The following is a 15,903-nucleotide window of genomic DNA, read 5'->3' as shown; positions in this document are numbered from 1 at the left end:
CAGCATTTAATTTAGGGCACCATCAGAGGATCAGATGTTAATAGCAGCATCAGGGGATAGGCTATCGTCCTCTGGGTATGAAGATTTGGCAGGGCTGACTTTGCCCCCTGGGTGACTGAAGTCACAGCGCAGACCCTCGGGCAAGCGATGTCTACCTTGGTGGTCCAAGTGGCTCTTGGATGGGGCATGATCTGCCACTACTGGTGGTAAACACTATCACTTAAGACAAGCTTATACCTTGTAATGAAGTCTGTTCACTGACTGGTGTTGTTCTCGCTGAAAAGAACCCTGAAGATGCTTAATCGGAGTTGTGCTTTCTTTTCTGCAAGGTCTACCTCAGCTTCTGGCAGCCATTCTCCCTTCATTACTGTGTGATTGTGCTTTTGTTATCATGTTATTACGATTCACAAATGGCTGCTGGCATAATAGGAGGAGTTTTATCTAGAGCTCTAAGTGTTTGTCACAAGTTTATCCCCTGGGACAGGATTTACGAGGGACATGAAAGAGGGAAGGTAAAAGGATGAGAGTTAAGGGAAAGATGAGAAGTAGATAAGCGACGGATGCACAAAGGTAGGAAGAGAGCAGTGGGTGATTAAGGGATTCTGCCTTAATTAAATGACTAGATGTATTTGACCTTTTTGAAACGTTTCAAGGCGATTCTGAAGTTCCACTTTTGCAGATGAGATTGGGAGGATATAAAATAGAGCACTCTAATTGTAGGCAATTTAGTAAAACGGGAGGAAATTAGCATCTCATATGTAAGGGGGACTGAGAGATATCAGCTACACTGATACTGTTTTGAAAGGAGATCAGTGTGTACAGGAAAATACTTCGTATTTCAAAGATTTCTCAGTCACCACAGAACTCAGAGCAACTCACTCTCAATATAGATATGTCAGTCTACTTCTTTTATCCATACTCAGAACAACACTTTAACCTTTTCAGAAAGCCTGAGGAACAGACTGAACAATGTACTGTAAGTTATAATTCCCTGGAATGTAAACCATCCATCTATCTATCTATCTATCTATCTATCTATCTATCTATCTATCTATCTATCTATCTATCTATCTATCTATCTATCTATCTATCTATCTATCTATCTATATATTTTTTTAATTAATGAATACTTTATTCAGCAAGGATGCATTACGTTTCTCAGTCGGTGTGACACTTTTTTCCGAAGTAATGTAATTTCTCTCAAAACAATTAACACTGAATCTATGCCATCTGTCTATTTTTTTTTTCTTGTAATGCATTTATTAAAAGCAAATATTAACACCAAAACTATAGGTATGTTCTCTCTTGGAAAACATGCAAAGAAAACATGTTCAGCTATTGATGCACAAATACACTAATAAAAATTCATGTTTTTGTTAAAGTTATTCAACAACTATATATAGTGCTGTAAAAAAATGTGTTTGCCCTATCCGGTTTCTTTCTGTTATTGTTTATATCTAAGCAAAACACAACATAAATACATTTATAATTTTAATTATATTTCATAATTACGGATTTTACTGCATTTTTGACTAAATAAATGGAACTTTGGTAGCATAAGAGACTTAATAATAATAATAATAATAATAATAATAATAATAATAATAATATTAATAATAATAATAATAATAATAATAATAATAATGATTTTCTGTGAAATAATGTCTTACATTTCTCTTTCTTTATGCAAAAGTTTTTGTATGGCTTCAGAACACATAAACTTTCCTGGATTTAATTTTTATATTTATCAACCAGTTATGTTTTCTTGTTGTTTTGGACTGCTATAGAATTTATTGCAATTCATACAGTAACCCTGAAATACGGCCTTAAAAAAACCTAGAGGGATGCATAAAGAGACTGAAAATAACCCCAATAAGATTCAGTAATAATCCTGTTTTATCTTTATTTTCAGCACAATAAACATAACATGATTAATTTCCAGAGCTATGATCCTTGCAAACAGGACCAGTACATCCCACACACACACAAAAAATCTCCTTTCTACTCATGACTTTGGGCAGAATTCTACACTGTTTCCTTTTGTGGAAATGAGACAAGTACCAGCTTTTGGAAATGTTATGGTCTTCTGCATACGTAACATTTGTGTGTTCAAACTTTCAGTTAAGTTTCAATCTAGAAAATAGAATCTATAATAAAAAGCTCAAACTTGTTACCATGTTTGTCAACACTAGAAGTTTGAGGACTTCAGCTCTTGTGTTAGGTCCTGATAAGGGTCTTTTGAAATCTCAGGACAGAAAGAGTCCATCTGTAAACTATAGGGCAGGCTGAGGAGTCGCTCTGGTTTAATTAAGATCAGGCTGCTCTGAAGACACCTGCCAACAAATAACCTGCAAGCCCAACTGCTATTCCCCAGCACAACTCTTGCTTGATTAGTCTGCCGCTAGTTACCTGGTGTGCACCCACCAGGTATGTGTAAGTGAATGACAGCTCATGAATTAGGAAAACCCCCCTAAAATGTTTCAGTGCCGTTTATGGGAGGTATGTGTCATGGATTTAATTTGTTAGCGAAGCCTGGAAGACTTGGAAAAGACAGGGTACAGGTCACAGTTTCAATTCACTTATTCGTGCCACGGTAAAAGGGCACCCGATAAAGCTGAATATTGTAAAGTATGTTTACTTCAGTCAGAGATTCTTATCGTTTGTTGTTTCATGTAACAGTGCCCTTCTCAAAAACACTGTTTTGCAGGTTTGAAGTGGTATTGAAACGCACATGTTCTGGTAAGGTTTTTTATGAGTGCATAAAACAGAAAACTACATCAATCCCCACATTTAGATTCAGTTTTTACCTTTTTTTCCATGTGTCTGCACATTATTCGTCTTTTAGCAACTTTCTCAGAGGTTCGGATTTTTTGTACGTACAGTGTATGTAACTTCCCATTGAATACAAAAATCCGTCATTTTGGTCCATTTTTCTCATTTGTTTGTCCTGGGAAAGTTGAGTGAGCAGCTAATCTGTGCCAGAGGAACGTGGTGTGTGTTCTGAGAGGTTTGTTTAAAGATGTGCTCACTGGCTTGTTATTTACATAAGCCAACAAGGTTATTGGGAGCTTTGGCTGGCTGAATGTCACTGTGGTTTTAAAGTATATGAGAATTTAATAAGCGTCTCTGTCAAAGCGCGTTAGAGAGAAGGAATGGGGGGCATGAATATTTATGAGGGCCTCTTCAGAGGGATTTAATCCTGAGCTACCTGCTTCAGCTTCCTTCCAAAATGACTTGAGACAATCTGCTGCATGTGTTTGTGAAATAGCCCCACAACACCCGGAGAATATATGATTAGAAGAGAATGAAAATACTTATTTTTCATGCTGACATTCAATATGTAGTTAGGATGAAAAAAAATAAAAAAATAATAATAATAAAAAATAAAAAACTAAAGTGAACAGAAAAACAAAGAGCAAAAGACAAATTGATTTGTCTCTTTGCCAACAAAATTACATTTAGCTCATTTCACTGGTTGTTTGTTCTGATTGTATTATTTTTATTTTAAAAGAGTATGTCTGCTTAGCACATCCACTGGGAAGTATACTAGGGATTATTTGCTTGCACTTTTCTCTCAAATGCTGTTTCCTTGAACTGCAAAACTGGCTTATATTTAGTAATAAAATAATAATAATACTATTAAATGAATATAAATGTATTAAATTCTATAATATATTAAATATGCATTAAAAAAAGTTGACATATACAAAAAGACTATAACAAATCTGTTCAAAAGTGGCATTCATTTTTTACCTTAAATTTGCATTCATGTCGTATAAAGTGCATGATAGAAATAGCTCGCACCAGTCACCCTGAGCACCAGATGAAGTTTACTAACAAAAAGGTTAGGGACTTTTATGACAATGTTATGCTGTGATCTTGCCCTGGTGGGCAAACATTCATTGCACCTTAAATGCTTTTAATGCTAATGATTCGAAACGTCAAATGACTTTGACTTTGTACTATCGGCTTCAAATGAATCTTTGTCCCAAAAACATTCACATAATTATCTGCTTATCTGGAGTGGCGACATGCAGAGTGTTTCAAAAATAATACCTCATCAAAGAAGACACTCTAGACCATTACCACTTTCATAACTACACTAAAAGGATGTTAAATTATAATAGAGAGCTGCTTTTAGAGCTGTGTCTTGTTTTGAGTGGCCAATTTCTTTTCTTGTAGCCTTTTTCCAGCTGACAGTAGATTACACTGAATACACCTGCAAAAGCTGTCATACTCCCAAATGATATTTTTAGCATTAAATGCCATGTTTCTATGAGAAGTGGAAGTGCTAACTTTCCATGAGAACAAATAACAATGAAATAAGAACTCTTCCATAATTTTGACTTTTAAAATGCCTCTCTTGAGCACTGTTCCTAGACCAATGACTGCAATGGCTCCTCTGTTATTCCTTTTACACCAAAATTTTGCTACTCCTCATTCCAGGCCTATTTCTTGGTCAGGGAATCTTTCAGAGTCTCTCAGAATGAAAAAAAAAGGTTAATATATAGTATTATACTGTGTAACTTAACATTTTAAACACAATATCACCAGTTATTGGTTATTTTCTATGCCGGCAAAAATAGTTCCAAAGAAGCCACAGCAGAAGTAATGTTTCATCTTTAGGCACAACCCATTCTCACTCCAAAGGCGTCAAAAACCGAAGCATGGTCAAGCGCCCCTAGCGTCACTTTTATGACGCCAAATGTGCCTCTCGGCGTCGAATATCGAAGCACTACGACCTTCATTGCTTTCAGTGGGAAACTTTTGGCGTCAGAATTCGACACGAGGACATGAGATGTTTATCGCTATGAAATCACGTTCAAGAAGTCTCATTCAGCACACATCGCGATACTTGCTATCAGTTCCACAGTTTGGGTGAGTAGTCGTATATACGCTCTTTTAATGCCTTTTATAAATGTATTCTGTCTTATTTATTAATCAGATTAGTGCCATATGTTTAATGGCTGTATCATATCGGTCATCCGCGGCTGTCTTTGAGTTTCATTGCGTTTAAATAAATGAACACAGCTGCTAATTAGTGTGATTAAACTATATCTGCCACGTGACGTGCCATAGACCTTCAATCCGTTTTATATTATTATTAATTTCAGGATCAATGATGTAAGTTGTATTTGTAGTAAAATCATGGTAATCACGACACTTACAATAGTAATACATGAAATGTGAAGTTAAAACACAGTAAACAGGACATTAGTAACTGTAACTGTAGTTTTACTATGGTATATTAATAATCAATACAACAATACAATAATCACCAAACCAGCTGTTTGTACCACTGTAATGTTAGTGTTTTTATGTGCTTTTATATGACAGATATCACAGTAATCATATGTTCTGTACCATGCTTTTAATACCTTTTAATGTAAATCCAAAAAAAAAATCAAATTAAAAATAAATAAATAAAACATGTATTTTTCCATTTTGCAGTTCATTCATATCAGTTTATATTTATATATATATTTATTATATCTAAATATTTTGCTCACAGATCATTATTAACATTCTTTATATAATTCAATTTTATTTACTCTCCCCATTTTATTATTTTTATTTTTATTTTTAGTTGAAAAGACGTAAAGGAAGCCCAGTGGTGTTTCTGGAGAGGGATTCCTTCAGAAATGGAGAAGACAGAAAGCTGTGGAGGCAGATATTTGCAGCAGTAAGTCTGTGATAGTTTGTCTCTTTTATCAAACATTCCTGCTGTTATAATTTGTACAGCATTTGTTGTTTCTGAAACTGTTGCACTGTCCAAATACCCACACTTGCCATCTTTGCACTTGATTACTTATTTGACGTCTTTCCTGTATTTGGCCTAGTGTTCAAGTGAGCATGATGACCACAAGTGTGTGTCGAACTTTTCATGACCTGATGACTGTGTTTCCCAATCCTGATCCTGGAGAACCCCAGCACTGCACGGTTTTGGTGTCTCTCTTATCTGCCTTGGAGTCTTCACTGATGAGCTGATGAGTTGAATCAGGTGTGTTTGATCAGGGAGACATCTCAAATGTGCAGTGTTGGGCTTCTCCAGGACCAGGATTGGGAGCCACTGCCTTATGGGACACTTATGTGTTTACAGAGATTTTTAATTATCTAATTATCAATATTTCACATACTGTACATTGGACAGCTTCCCATGACCTCTTGTGAGATCTCAGCAAAAAGTCTGATGATTTATTCCAAAACATGATGCATGATGGGATACACTAAGCTTTGTATAGCGCTCCGGAGCAGTATTGGAGAGGTTTAGTGTGTGTTAAGTACGCTGTGCTTTGGCATTATTAAGACCGGGGACAGTCTCGTTCACACACTGTCACGTACACACACTCAAAAGTGGCCAAGACTGCAAGTGTGGGTATCTGGACAGGGTCAAAGTCTTAAAAATGATCCCTAAACACATCACAGTCTTAATAATCCAGTTTAACACTTGTATGATATTGTACAAGCCCCAGGACGGTCTCATCTGACAATATCAAAAGAATTCATATGACTATAGCTTGCTATTAATTACTTGCTTTCAATAATGGATGCATTTAACATTTAATTATACAGCATCTTTACAGAGGTGTAATGTACAAGTTGCACGTAATTAATAATATTTCCTTCCTTCTGTCTTACAGGATTTTTTGCAGATAATGCTAGTTCTCCATCATGCACAAGGACTCACCTCGTTAACTCTTTTTCCCCCGCACACACAGAAATGGTTCCTGGATCAGCGATTAGACTTTGCAGTGGTTTGATTTTTGCAGAAGATGTAACTTTGTTTTAATTATAAGCTCATAATGAATACATTACAGAACCAGTGATGAAAACAATAGTTAAAAATAGTATTTTTCGTATTGATAAAGCATTTTGTTCTCTTTTTCAAGCTTCATACAGTAAACTTTTTAGACTTTAATTAAGAGTTTTAGTAAAGGAGATATTCATACACAGTCATCCCCTAGCTCCAGTCATGAAGTGAAATCATGATGTTATGTCAAAGCTAGCAGGTGTTTGTTTTCCTGAACACTTTCTCTGTCTTTCATTGTTCAGACAATCAGTGTTTATTTGATACTGTGCTGATAGAGTTTTATAGATGATATTGCACACTTGACATTTATGTCTTCATGGTGTTTTTTGTGAGTTTGAAACATTTACATTGTGTTGTATAACATTTTGGTCAATTTAATTTTTAAGAAAATTTATCTTTTTCCAGTGTTCTCTGAAAGACATACTGTATTTACTGTTTTGTATTTTAATAAAAGCATTTTCATTTGCATACTGAAAATAGTTAATGTTTACAACATAACTGCCTTTTTATTCTTTATGGTGGCAAAAACGAGCTTGGTGACAGAGGATGCAGTGTAGTAATTTGGGCATGTTGTCTTTAAATGAGTTTGACATATCAATAAATAATGGAAGATCCTTACAAAAATATGCATGTTCATTATGCTTTATGTATTTATTTGTTCATTCATTCATTCATTTATAATTTCTGTTTTTATTCCTAGAGTTCAAATGGTAGAGAATGGTAAATCACAGAAACACAAATGTGAACAATTTTAACTTTAAAACACAATGTTATATACAATGTAAATTTTAGAAGCACATCATTTGATTAGTAAATATATTTGTCTTTGGTCAAAAAATAAATAAAAATCTTAAAAATGTGTCTTATATTTAAGACATATTGGGCATGTGCACATCAATATTGCCCAATTTTTTTCAAGTTGAACAACGGAGGAAGGTGAAGACGTTAATAAAACATAATCTAATAAGTAGCAAGCTTAATCTATTGTTAACCGAATCTATCCCTTCAGCCGAAAAACGAAAGACATCGGTCATAAATGGATGAGGAAGTGTGACGCTGCTGCTCAGCTTTGATGTCATTGGCTATGAATTTTCAGGACAGTCTGTGGTTGGACTATCTTTTAACCCATATTAAACAGCGCATCATGTTGAAAAGTATGTTTTGCTGCTATCATCACATTAGTAATATATTAAGTCAACAATGAAGTGTTGCTATCTTGAGAAAAATGACATCTTTAGCGAGATCCTATTCCTAACCCTAAGCATAACTTCAATGAACTACAAAAAACAGCCCCCTAGTGTTGCCTTTCCATAGATAGAACGACGGAGGCTTGTGGGTAATGAAGTTTAAAACTTTTTATTAACGAAACGAAATAAATTATTTATTTTAAGGAAAACTGGATATCTAAATATGTTTATTGTGCAAACCTCTATGATATATTTGAGAGGCAGGCTGAAATGTGGTATTTTACAGTGAGCAATATTTAAAATGCCTTTATGTCAGCTTTCCATTTATTTCTGAAAACTGAGCTCAACATTATTTTATCAGCATAGCATAAGTAATAATCCTGCCCATTTCCTCTTTGATATGTTAATTGGACTCTGATTTACAGCCATTTGAAATGTACAGTTGTGGGCTCTTCCGGGGGGTGCTACTGGGCCCCTGGGGGTAGAAGGGCAGTAAAACCTACATATATGTATTCTCCTCATCATGGACAACAAACTGAGCTGAGTCACATTTATATCTGACAGTTTTCACAGTCCTCTGTTTTCTAATTCTTACATCATTACTATTATAACTTTTGACAGGACATTGTGAGGCCATCTGATGAAACATTGAAAAATTAGAAATAAATGATTTAATAATGAAAATAATAGATTATTTCTTTGATTTTTTAAGTAAATGGCAAGAAATATAATGGATGAACCTGCAACAACTTGCCTTTATCTATTCCCCACTGTAAAGCAGTAATCAAGGACAGTGTATACACATTGTGATACTTCACTATTACACAAGGACAAATTCATGCAGTGCTAAGAATATTAATTTATATATATATATATATATATATATATATATATAACTAATTAGCAAAAATCAGTGTAGAAATGTCCTCCTCACCCCCGTATCTTGCTCCTCAGGTACTGGACATCAGTAATGTGTGTGCTCTTGGTTTTAATGCAGTACAAGATCCCATTGATCATTCCTGCTACATTCTCAGTTATCCCTCAAGTGTTTGTAACAATAAAGCCCATGGCACCATCTTGTAATGCAAAATAATTAATCTTGTAACTCCCTTTATTTCACAAAAAATTTGCATATTTGTTACTAAAATATAAAAAAATTACTTTCTGGTGTACTGATGTCCCAGATGTTATTAATCCGATCAAAAATGTTTATGTCTTAAATAAAAAATAATCCCAATAATTAATATGTCGTTTTTCCAAGTCTAAAATAAACACATATGAGCCTACCTAGTAAAATTATGTATTTACCAAGAATCTTCAGAACACAATATTCAGCATTTTCATTTTATTGAAGCATAGACTATAAAGTTGATAAAGTAGCATCAAGACAAATAAGATTCAATGAAAATAATTATCATCAAAAATACATTTACCTCATATATAAATCAGTTCACACAGATGAGTGATGAAATGTCCTTAAAAGTCACACAGTCCCATCCAGTCAACTGTGATACAGATCATGTGATACATATAAGACATTTGATACGGTTTCAGAAAATAATGATTCCCATCATCACATCTAAACTGGTTTCATCTCCCCATCATGATCTTCTTCTGTCATGTCTGGAAACAGTTTGTGGTTGATATCCAGCACTGATGTGGTGTAGCTTGTCCTCAGCCAGAGGATCTCTCAGTCCTAAGATCCCAGACCTGGTCAAAATGAAACAAACAATCCAGATGAAGTTGTTTAATGGACAGAGAGTTCAGCTTATGTTCTGTGTGATTTTAGCAGGGTGAGCAACTTTGACCCTTGTAGAACTGTACACTTACCATTCTTAAAGCTGCTTTAAGACCTTTTGAGAAGCTTTTTCTCTGAAGAAAATTTACCACATCCTCTTCTTTCACTCCTTTCAAGAGCATCACTTGGTCAAAACCCCTCATTTGGCTGATGAGATCATCTGTAAAAATAAAAATACTGCAATAAAAATGTAATTCTGCAAGAATTAAGAAAAAGTTACAGAGGCAAAGGTCTTGCTTATGAGACTGCATTAGCATGTGTAGTTCTCAGAGACTCTAGAATTAATCTATTGTTGCAGTAAATGTGTCTTCTTCCTCTAGAATCTTTCTCCAAAGTTCCTGACTTCTCTCACAAATGTGTTTTAGTCTGTGCAGTGCAAGGCCTGGCTTCAAACCAATCAACTATCAATTCACAATTTATAACATAACATTTAGAAAACAATTAAATAATGTCAATTGGTGTTTATATCAACTAAACCAATTTCATGAGACTTGTCTACTCTTAAAACAGGTGGTGTGTTTTTAAAAACATAATATTAAAAATGTCCAGTGACACTTTGCTAACATGCTGTAATTGTAATAGTAAAAAAAGAAATCAAGGCTGACATGACCAGTTCTGTGAGAGATCATCATAAAATGTTGTATAACACAGCATTGCTTCAACACACACATACCAGAGGACTTCTGTTTGTTTGAGCACAAGATGGCCATCTTCATTTCTCATCCTGAGCAAATCATTTCCTTGGTCTTCCTTCTCTTCTGTGAAACAAGATAATCTCTACTTACTCTGTGTGCAATTAATATTGCTCATTAAACATAATTAAGTTAATTTAAAATAAGATTAAGACCAGAGCATTTGATGAGTAAATGTTGATTAAAAAATATTCTAAACAAATGTACCTGGGAAGAGCTGATCATGGCAAGATTCGCTGAGACTCAGTAATAGCTCTTTTAGTTTTTAGGAAGGTTTGTGAGGGTTGGCTCTTGAGTGAGCTGTTGAGCTTGATATTTCAGACCTGAAAAAGAAGAACAGCATTATCTCAAAAAAATCCTGTAAGACAGAAGGAAGGAAATATTATTAATTACAGTATTGTTCAAAATAATAGCAGTACAATGTGACCAACCAGAATAATCAAGGTTTTTCGTATATTTTTTTATTGCTACGTGGCAAACAAGTTACCAGTAGGTTCAGTAGATTCTCAGAAAACAAATGAGACCCAGCATTCATGATATGCACGCTCTTAAGGCTGTGCAATTGGGCAATTAGTTGAATTAGTTGAAAGGGGTGTGTTCAAAAAAATAGCAGTGTGGCATTCAATCACTGAGGTCATCAATTTTGTGAAGAAACAGGTGTGAATCAGGTGGCCCCTATTTAAGGATGAAGCCAACACTTGTTGAACATGCATTTGAAAGCTGAGGAAAATGGGTCGTTCAAGACATTGTTCAGAAGAACAGCGTACTTTGATTAAAAAGTTGATTAGAGAGGGGAAAACCTATAAAGAGGTGCAAAAAATGATAGGCTGTTCAGCTAAAATGATCTCCAATGCCTTAAAATGGAGAGCAAAACCAGAGAGACGTGGAAGAAAACGGAAGACAACCATCAAAATGGATAGAAGAATAACCAGAATGGCAAAGGCTCAGCCAATGATCACCTCCAGGATGATCAAAGACAGTCTGGAGTTACCTGTAAGTACTGTGACAGTTAGAAGACGTCTGTGTGAAGCTAATCTATTTTCAAGAATCCCCCGCAAAGTCCCTCTGTTAAAAAAAAGGCATGTGCAGAAGAGGTTACAATTTGCCAAAGAACACATCAGCTGGCCTAAAGAGAAATGGAGGAACATTTTGTGGACTGATGAGAGTAAAATTGTTCTTTTTGGGTCCAAGGGCCACAGGCAGTTTGTGAGACGACCCCCAAACTCTGAATTCAAGCCACAGTACACAGTGAAGACAGTGAAGCATGGAGGTGCAAGCATCATGATATGGGCATGTTTCTCCTACTATGGTGTTGGGCCTATTTATCGCATACCAGGGATCATGGATCAGTTTGCATATGTTAAAATACTTGAAGAGGTCATGTTGCCCTATGCTGAAGAGGACATGCCCTTGAAATGGTTGTTTCAACAAGACAATGACCCAAAACACACTAGTAAACGGGCAAAGTCTTGGTTCCAAACCAACAAAATTAATGTTATGGAGTGGCCAGCCCAATCTCCAGACCTTAATTCAATTGAGAACTTGTGGGGTGATATCAAAAATGCTGTTTCTGAAGCAAAACCAAGAAATGTGAATGAATTGTGGAATGTTGTTAAAGAATCATGGAGTGGAATAACAGCTGAGAGGTGCCACAAGTTGGTTGACTCCATGCCACACAGATGTCAAGCAGTTTTAAAAAACTGTGGTCATACAACTAAATATTAGTTTAGTGATTCACAGGATTGCTAAATCCCAGAAAAAAAAAATGTTTGTACAAAATAGTTTTGAGTTTGTACAGTCAAAGGTAGACACTGCTATTTTTTTGAACACACCCCTTTCAACTAATTGCCCAATTGCACAGCCTTAAGAGCGTGCATATCATGAATGCTGGGTCTTGTTTGTTTTCTGACAATCTACTGAACCTACTGGTAACTTGTTTGCCACGTAGCAATAAAAAATATACTAAAAACCTTGATTATTCTGGTTAGTCACATTGTACTGCTATTATTTTGAACAATACTGTACGTGCAACTTGTACATTACACCTCTGTAAAGATGCTGTATAATTAAATGTTAAATGCATCCATTATTGAAAGCAAGTAATTAATAGCAAGCTATAGTCATATGAATTCTTTTGATAGTGTCAGATGAGACCGTCCTGGGGCTTGTACAATATCATACAAGTGTTAAACTGGATTATTAAGACTGTGATGTGTGACTGTGTTTAGGGATCATTTTTAAGACTTTGACCCCGTCCAGATACCCACACTTGCAGTCTTGGCCACTTGAGAGTGTGTGTACGTGACAGTGTGTGAACGAGACTTTGCCCGGTCTTAATAATGCCAAAGCACAGCGTCCTTAACACACACTAAACCTGTGTCCCATAAGGCAGTGGCTCCCAATCCTGGTCCTGGAGAAGCCCAACACTGCACATTTGAGATGTCTCCCTGATCAAACACACCTGATTCAACTCATCAGCTCATCAGTGAAGACTCCAAGGCAGATAAGAGAGACACCAAAACCGTGCAGTGCTGGGGTTCTCCAGGACCAGGATTGGGAAACACAGTCATCAGGTCATGAAAAGTTCGACACACACTTGTGGTCATCATGCTCACTTGAACACTAGGCCAAATACAGGAAAGACGTCAAATAAGTAATCAAGTGCAAAGATGGCAAGTGTGGGTATTTGGACAGTGCAACAGTTTAAGAAACAACAAATGCTGTACAAATTATAACAGCAGGAATGTTTGATAAAAGAGACAAACTATCACAGACTTACTGCTGCAAATATCTGCCTCCACAGCTTTCTGTCTTCTCCATTTCTGAAGGAATCCCTCTCCAGAAACACCACTGGGCTTCCTTTACGTCTTTTCAACTAAAAATATACAAAAAAATAAAAAAAGGGGAGAGAAAATAAAACTGAATTATATACAGAATGTTAATAATGATATGTGAGCAAAATATTTAGATATAATAAATATATATAAATATATATTTAAATATAAACTGATATGAATGAACTGCAAAATGGAAAAATGCATGTTTTATTATTTATTTTTAATTTGATTTTTTTTTTTTTTTTTTTTGGATTTACATTAAAAGGTATTAAAAGCATGGTACAGAACATATGATTACTGTGATATCTGTCATATAAAAGCACATAAAAACACTAACATTACAGTGATACAAACAGCTGGTTTGGTGATTATTGTATTGTTGTATTGATTATTAATATACCATAGTAAAACTACAGTTACAGTTACTAATGTCCTGTTTACTGTGTTTTAACTTCACATTTCATGTATTACTATTGTAAGTGTCGTGATTACCATGATTTTACTACAAATACAACTTACATCATTGATCCTGAAATTAATAATAATATAAAACGGATCGAAGGTCTATGGCACGTCAGGTGACAGATAGAGTTTAATCACACTAATTAGCAGCTGTGTTCATTTATTTAAACGCAATGAAACTCAAAGACAGCCGCGGATGACCGATATGATACAGCCATTAAACATATGGCACTAATCTGATTAATAAATAAGACAGAATACATTTATAAAAGGCATTAAAAGAGCGTATATACGACTACTCACCCAAACTGTGGAACTGATAGCAAGTATCGCGATGTGTGCTGAATGAGACTTCTTGAACGTGATTTCATAGCGATAAACATCTCATGTCCTCGTGTCGAATTCTGACGCCAAAAGTTTCCCACTGAAAGCAATGAAGGTCGTAGTGCTTCGATATTCGACGCCGAGAGGCACATTTGGCGTCATAAAAGTGACGCTAGGGGCGCTTGACCATGCTTCGGTTTTTGACGCCTTTGGAGTGAGAATGGGTTGTTAGGCAACACACAGTAGTGGTGCTTGCCTCTTTTATTAATCAATTTTTTTTTGTAAATAATAATTTAATGACTCACTTATAAAAAAAGCCACTTGTTATGTTGCTAAGTGTATGTTTACATGACAATGATTTACCAAAAATAGAAAAAAGATTTCTTTGCGTTTTTCACTTACAGATGATAATGTTGTAAAAAACTTTCATATAGGTCCATGAAATGACGTTAAGCGCTGGATCACGCATGCCAGGTCAGTAGCTGGCAATGTCACTTTGTAATGAAACACTACAGGAACATGAAATATGCATGTGCATGATGTCACCGTTTTCACAAATTAGCATTTTTTTCTAGTTTGTACAGATGCATGAATGGTATCATTTTTAAAAACATACACTTTGAAACCTATTTTAAAAGTTTCCATTTAATGGCAACTAATATGCTTTTATGCTTTGTAAATAAATAGCCAAAATGCATAAAAATTTGTAATTTTCAGCTGAAAATAGTGTGTAAATGCACCCTAATTGAACAAGTGTTGAACAAATCTGTTGAATCATCCACAAAGATACATATAATAAGATTACATATCAATGTAAGTGACATAAATAGTAACTGAAAAATACCAACCACTAACACACATATTGACAGTCTGTCTGGAAACATGCAAACACAGACACGCAAACTGAAATATTAGAAATGTTTTATTAATTGTAAATAAAATCATACATTTTAGGCCCATAGGAGAAAAAAAATGTTTTCTGTTTTGAGTTATTTAAAACTTTATGTTGAAAGGACGTTTTTACATCCACTCTGCTGCTAGTCGTTTTTTGGTTTGAGACCAGCAGGTTTTCGGGGCGCATATCTAGCCAATTTGTCTGACCCAGAACTGACATTTCCTCAATGGAAATGTGCAGAATGCTTCTAGATACTGGCACCTCATCGGCGGACAAGGGTTGTTATATATGCACTCCAGCAGAAAAGAACAAAGAAATGTTCAGGTAAATATCATGTGAACACACCTAAATGCATGAGCAAGAAAGCCTCGCAATTTTCCATGTGTTCTTTGCAGTAGAAGTAGCATTAGGAGCTACTAATAATAAGAGCATTCGCATCACTCTCTTGCTCTTGCTATCTTTCATTCTGTCCCCTCACATTTTCTTCCCGTTATCCTGGACTTTGATCAGCCAGTGGTATCAGCACACCCTGACCCCTTTTCTGGCCCGTACTTGCATCGAGAGAGCAGAGGAAGGCAAGAGTCAGCAGAATAAAGGGACCTGGAGTTTAAACGTTAAATGAGCGCAACGGAGGGATGATGCTCGACTTTGCCTCGGCGAGCACCTTGTTTCTCACCCCTGCTCTTCAGCCCACTAATCTTAAAACAAGTTAAAGTGTGCAAAAGTGTCATGTACTTCTGCTCTTCCCTATCTCACTGAAATCACGAGTAAAACAAAATGAATGTGGAAAGTGGAGCGATGCCTCCTACAGTTGATTGGATAAGCCTTGGAGCTTCAGCGCTCCACCACACAGGGGTCCAGAGAGGCTTGGGAGCGAGCTCCATCTGTGAGGTTACT

At 35.7% G+C, this 15,903-nt stretch overlaps 1 long non-coding RNA gene across 1 annotated transcript; it reads right to left on the bottom strand.

The window, feature by feature from the left end:
- Positions 1-9,829: 9,829 nt before the first annotated feature.
- LOC128026370 (uncharacterized) lies at positions 9,830-13,413 on the bottom strand. The gene is made up of 4 exons (XR_008186411.1): positions 13,268-13,413; positions 10,696-10,811; positions 10,470-10,554; positions 9,830-9,956 (listed from the first exon to the last, which is right to left on the bottom strand). It is a non-coding gene; the product is annotated as an uncharacterized LOC128026370 (long non-coding RNA).
- Between the last annotated feature and the right edge of the window lie 2,490 nt (positions 13,414-15,903).

This window comes from Carassius gibelio, chromosome A13 (genome assembly GCF_023724105.1).
Source record: "Carassius gibelio isolate Cgi1373 ecotype wild population from Czech Republic chromosome A13, carGib1.2-hapl.c, whole genome shotgun sequence".
NCBI lineage: Eukaryota > Metazoa > Chordata > Actinopteri > Cypriniformes > Cyprinidae > Carassius > Carassius gibelio.
Note: the sequence above shows the minus strand (reverse complement) of the source record. Positions and strands in the feature narration are given on the sequence as shown.